Source organism: Perna viridis, chromosome 10 (assembly GCF_037379345.1).
Source record: "Perna viridis isolate PV_CMFRI_1.1 ecotype Kerala chromosome 10, ASM3737934v1, whole genome shotgun sequence".
NCBI classification, from domain to species: Eukaryota; Metazoa; Mollusca; class Bivalvia; order Mytilida; family Mytilidae; genus Perna; species Perna viridis.
Genome location: NC_142454.1, coordinates 17,090,328 through 17,096,970, shown reverse-complemented (window position 1 = coordinate 17,096,970; position 6,643 = coordinate 17,090,328). Strand labels below are relative to the sequence as shown.

Below are 6,643 nucleotides of genomic sequence, written 5' to 3'. Positions count from 1 at the left end.
GTCGCGCAGACGAAAGAAGGAAACAGCCAGTGAATAGCCTTTAAATGTCACGTAGACGAAAAAAGAAAAGAAAAGTTATTACCAGGAGACAAAGAACAACTGGGTTCTAATTGTGCAGATGGATACTCCATGATGATTCACGATGACTACCATAAAATCTTGAAGCGCTTACTTTAATCTTGTATCAACATAACATTTTATTAGGCCTGACCATCGATGAAACTTAATTTTTCATATATGCATATCAGAATGCTAGAATGGCTATGAGTCAGATACCAAGTGGGCACACGAAAAAAAACAAAACAAAACAAACAAACAAAACAAACAAACAAAACAAAACAACAAAAAAAAAAAACAAAAAAAAAAACAAAACAAAAAACAAAACAAAACAAACAAAAAAAAACAAACAAACAAACAAACAAACAAAACAAAAGCGGTGAAATGATATTTCAGAGGTTTTATTTTTTCACTTTCCGACCATCCTTGTTTGCTGAAACTTTAAATTCTTTTATGACCCGTTTAAATGTTTTATCCAATTCTTTTATCCATTTCTTTACGTCCTTCATAATACCGCCATAATTTTGGCATACCTCTGCATCAGGATACTCATCACAGTGAAGTTTATAGAAATAAATGCATATAGAATTAATAACCACTATCCAAAACATTGCGTTACTCAGTGACATCATATGACTAAATGTCTTCTGAATCTTTTCCTGAAATAGTACATTGAATAAAAAGGACGAAGTGATAAAAACCATAAAAAAAAATCAAAACAAAACAAAACAAATAAAAAGTAAAACAAAAATACATTGGCTGGTCGCCTACAGGTGCCTGCTAGGAAAAAAATAACACCAACAACAAAACTTAACTATAAATTTAATTTTAGTTCAATATTTTCCAATCAAAAATTACTTGCTGCTTAGATCTAAAACTTAAATAGCTTTCTTCGTTGTTATGAAGATTTTTTATAAGCGAATGTCGGGATAACGTTCAAAATGTCGGTAATTTTAGAAAACTGGAATGTAGCATTGGATCAATGTATATGACCAGTTTATTGTACGTATTCATGATTATTGAACGTCGTTGATAACCAAGCTTTGTGTTTTACCCGAGTAAAACACATACTACGATATCTTAAACCTCATTTCGACGAAGACATTAACTAAGAGTACTGTGTATAAAGATACAACGTACAATAAAAACTGAATTACTTCAATATGTACTCGGATATGTTGATGTATCTGATTTGTCTCATTATTGGCGTTCCTGTATTTTTTGCCGATTATCAAAATTTCAAAGGAATCCGTCTAGGTATTAAAGACAGATATTGTTTCTAAAATCATGACTTAGATATCTTATTATTGTACGCCAATTTGCATGACATTATTGTCATGTTTTTACTAAAGCAAAGGATTCATGACCCGTAATCGCATACAACCCATGATTCCGGTTTTAGCGGAGTCTGATCTTGTTTTTCATTTACAGATACGAACCTTTTTTTTAAAATCATTTTCTCGCAATTTAAATTCCAAAAGTTCGTGCGAAATAAGATATGAAAAAATCAGTTTTCAATAAATTACATATATTATATCTTCCTATGCATAAATGCTTTACTATATTTAAACAATATGTCCAGTTTTAACTCTTGGTTATATGTTTTACAAAATTAGACTAGGTCAACTAACTTTGCGAAAAAGTGCGCAAAAATTAAGTGAAAACAAATGCACTCAAAATATATCCACATGGTGTGAACAAATAATCGAAAACGGAACTGTTGTTCAACTTGCTCGAATTTTGTACTTGTCATTTGTTATTTCTCTTTTCGTTTTCTTGGTTTGTCTTTATTCCAATACCTTTGAGTCATTTGCCCTTTGTCTTGATCTCATATCCATAAATATGAATAAAATTCGAACGTATTTACCTATGTAGCAACAGGAAAATACACCAATTCATTCGGTGACTTGTTGTTGATAAGTTGACATATACAATGTTTTCTTATCTCGCAATCCATTGACTATAAACGTAATAACTAGTGTACGTAGACGGCTATCAATTCAATGCTATATTTAAACAATACAAAGACAAAGAATAGAACATTCATGGAACAATAAATGAAACACTGCCACGTAAAGGTGAAAAAAAAAAGAATGAAAAAAGTTATAAATCTCTTTCCTGAAAACTATATTTTTAATTTTGCTAAAAACTGTAATTGTCTTGTATTAAATTGTACTTAACAACTGTACAAACCTTGAAAAACTGATTGATTTGTTGTCAAGAAATCATTTCGAAACCGTCGGAGGGTGGATCTTTTTGTAGTGTAATTAATCGCCAGTTAGCAGTGGCGGAATAGACAAATGTCATTGCTGGCATAAACAAAGAAAACAAAAAGATAGACATTTGACAATTTATCTTTTTACATCACATTCTTACAATATAGAATAAGAAATGTGGTATGATTATCAAAGGAATAATCTTTCACCAATTGCCAAACAAGGAACAATGTCAGGTCTTCAATGTCAGGTCACCTGTGTCCATTGGTGTCGATGTAAGAGGCCTACGTTAATGAGGATGAAAGGTTAATTCATAGGCAGTATGTTATCAAAATTCTATAAATTCTAAAATTGTTTCTGTTAAGGTATTTAAATATGGATTCAGTTAAAAGAATTTTATTTAGAAAAGAAAATCATACATACAATGTAACAAAAGCAAGTGAGCAACTCGGACTCCACTAAAAACTGGGAGCATGGACCAGGTGCACCGGTAGGGTAAGCGTCCTCTGCTTTTCTAGAAACACCCGCCGAGTTGCTCATAAAAAGTCAAGTCATAAATGTACAGGAAGAAATATTCCGGACACCGGTTGAAGACTTAGGTTAGTTTAATCGAGCGGTAATCATCCTGTGTTATTTTTAAAATAATAGCTACTAGTTCGCTTATAACATAACAATACATGTCTTTTATATAAATGTATTAATTTCCGTCGCCTTGTTAGTGAGCAAACAAACTTGTATACATAAATGCATGGACACATTTCGAGACTTTGTCAGCATGTTTAACCTAGTGTAATTAATGTCATACATCTTATTTATACACTGATTTTGTCAGTAGATAGAGAATCTAATACTGTCAAATATATACTGTTAAGACAGGTTTTTCAGGCTTTGTGGTTATTATGACTGCATAAGTCTCACAGTAGCCATCACAATTTGATTTCCCGATATTTGTTTTCAAATAGGAGACAATTCGATTTCACATCTTTCTGGTTTGAAAAGTAATCAAACTGATTTTACTCATTTCCAATGTGACGAGTGGTGCTGGTAGATTAGGCAATGCAATCCTTTCGTGAAACATGATGTTTTCGCATTTTTTGGAAGAGTAATCAAGGGAACCAAGGTTATAGCGGTAATCAAAAGAATATATTCCAGGGACAAAGATCAGACATGAAAAACAGACACACACAATAAAGAACATAAAGTAACTAAAATCATACATACAAAGTAACAAAAGTAAATGAGCAACTCGGACTCCACTAAAAACTAGGAGAATGGACAATTCAACATTTTGTTTCTTTCAACTTCATATTTCGGTTAACAAATAAGGGGATGTGTTTCCTCTTTAACCGAGTTTGTAGTACACATTTTACAATTTCTGTGTTCAATAATGCGTTGGAATAGAACAACAAGCTTTGTTCTAATGGGTTTGAATATTTTTCTGTGGTGCACAAATGTGCGTTAACATATTGATTTGCATTTTAACTCGGTCTTTATTAAAAACAACCGTGTTGATTTCGCGTATACACACAAAGATACACTTATTTTCAAAAGCTGAAGACATTTTGTGTGAGTTAATATGCCTGAAACTACATACGAATTCGTCGAAGTCAGTCCAATAAAATAGGGCAATATAAACAAAAAATGCATTGTCCTTAAAAGCAAGTTTTCTCTCCAGTGAAAACAATTGATTGATTGATTGTTGGGGTTTAACGCCCGAGCAGCAATATTTCAGCTAAATTCAGGTGATGAACATGAAATGGATGATAAAATAAACATGAAATGATGATGGTGATGAAGTGAAAAGAGGGATGGGACACAAGGAGAATAGGGTCGACAAATTTTGATTGCTACTAGAAAAATAGAGGGATGGGTAGGATGGGGCAATTTAGCCTCCCGTGCTGGAACGTAATGGTTCCTACTCAGATCGAATACCAAAGCAGGGTTCTTTAACGTGCGAAGAACGTGTGGCATCTTTCCCAACACGGTGCACCACTATGGTTTGCGGTCAGGTATTATAGCCTGACAACCCCAGCGTAGAACCAGCCAGGGGTACCCCATTCCACCACCTGGGGCACTCATCCCAGTTGCTCTGTAGGCAGAGCGCCTAGCCCCCGGCTAGTTTTCTAAGCACTATTTAGTCGCCATTTACGACAAGCTTAGCGCTGCTGCAGGCCTATTCTTTTGATATCCGGACCTGCACGGACCTCAAGAGAAAAATAATATATGTTGTGAGGTGCTTGATTTAAGCGTTAATAAGAATAACAAAATAAGTGAAAACAGCCACATGTAAAGTAAAGGGAACAAAATACAAATAAAATACAAATCAAACGCCCTTAAATATAAAAATATAAATCCAGATAACCATTCTAGAAATGAAAAGAATGCAATCCTGGGACAAAGACCAGAAAAGGAAAACAGACACACACAACAAGAACAAAAAACATAAAGTAACCAAAATACAATGCATACAAAGTAACAAAAGTAAACGAGCAACTCGGACTCCACTAAAAACTGGGAGCATGGTCCCAGATGCATCGGTAGGGTAAGGTGTCTTCTGCTTTTCTTAAAACATCCGCCGAGTTGCTCATAGAAATAAAGTCCAGGGTAAACGAGAGAGAAAAAGGAAAATTATGACACATTGAACAATACAGTTTTCATATTGCAGATGGATACACCGTAAGGTGCAAAAGTTAATGAAGACGACCATAAAAATTCTGTAGTGATGACTTCAATCTTAGCAACATAACCCAGTTCTAGAACCTAATTGAAAGAAGTCTAGCGAGGTACAAAAGTCTGCGTAGTTACGGCAAGCTGTGGCATAACGTATAAGTTGTGGTATAAAAACTCCATACACAAGTGCTGAAGGGATGTTGCCACAGATGAAAGGAAAGTTGACAATACCGAATGAAAAGTCATGGCGTTTGTTGTATACTCAGTAGTTTGGTCAATAGTTTTCCTTTACCATTGATTTCTAAGTGTAGGTCAAGATATGAGACTGACTTCATAGTGTCTGTATACTATATCCCCTAAAGTTATTTTGGGTAAATGCGATGTATCAAATGACAGAAACTAGGATTGTTTAACGTTAATACGTCATCTATATGAGAATAAACTGAGAATAAAGAACGTATATAAACGATGTGCCTTCTTTTGGATGAGACTAGCTATAAAGCTAGCCTCATAAGAGTGAATAAAAGTAGAGGAGCACCACAGGTTCCAATGGAATGGTGACCGTTTGTCCCCCACTTTGGACAAATATATTGTCGATCAAAAATTTGAAAACATCTTCTTCAGTATAATTTGGAAGATGATTTTGAGTTTTTTTTTTACAAAGTATGACTAATCTCAACCAAGAAATACATATTTGTTTCTAGTTGTACCGTCTTTTTTGGAGCAAAAACGATGTATAATATTTTTGAGTGGGGATTTTAACTGAGTATGGGGGACAGAAGTTATAAAGTGTTGAAAAAATCATAGGTCTTAATGCTATTGTATTCTGAAAATGATCTTGAATTGAGGATTTCAGAAGATCTTTCGAACTTTTCAGGATCCACATTAAATTAATACCACTATGGGAGTAACAAGTGTCGTGGTTGGACTGGAATGTTTCCTCCATTGTCCTTCAATGTTTTGTATTAATGCTATATGAACATTACCCAGAAAACGTGCTTTGTTCTAAACTCCCTTCATAAACTTGAAACATTCCATTCTATTTCATTTGTAGGGCCAGTATGTTATAATTAATTACCGACGTTCTTGTAGATCTTTGATGTTACAAAAACACAACATTTGTTCCCATTTCAGAAGATATTATAGAATTTAATGAGAAATGATTTCTTTATCTTCTTTTGTTAGTATATTGCATCTCGATGGCTTAGAATAATAAGTCTAATAAAAAGTGGGAAAACCAGGTCAAACCTTTAGAAACTGTTTATTTTTTGTTTCTTTAAATCTAATTAGATTAGTTATCCTACCATGTCAAGTAAGAATTCAGAATGAATGTATTGTCGAGTAATTTTCAAGTATATTTTCAATTGTAACATAGATATTTGTCATCTCTCAAGCTTGTCCATGCTAAATGATTTATACCTTTTGGATAACCTCACTTTAATTTAAACAAGGATCTTTATAGTAGACAGTATTGAAATCTCACATTTTCTCGTTGTATCTCGCGTGGCGAGATTAAATCATACTCGTCACTCATATTTTCAAGTGTCTTGTAACTGTTGGTGAATACTCTCAATATATAGAGATAAAGCACGGATGGTTTTCGGAAAAATTTCTTAAACACATCGATCAATACCTCAGTAATGGAAAAATGTCTACTTCATGTCAAAATAAGGGATCCCAAGGGAGGAGTTTAGAAATTA

The 6,643-nt window shown here is 33.7% G+C and overlaps 1 long non-coding RNA gene across 1 annotated transcript; it reads right to left on the bottom strand.

Moving 5' to 3' along the window:
• Positions 1-442: 442 nt before the first annotated feature.
• On the bottom strand, positions 443-2,167 carry LOC148604758 (uncharacterized). The gene is made up of 2 exons (XR_015915788.1): positions 1,925-2,167; positions 443-716 (listed from the first exon to the last, which is right to left on the bottom strand). It is a non-coding gene; the product is annotated as an uncharacterized LOC148604758 (long non-coding RNA).
• Positions 2,168-6,643: the final 4,476 nt, after the last annotated feature.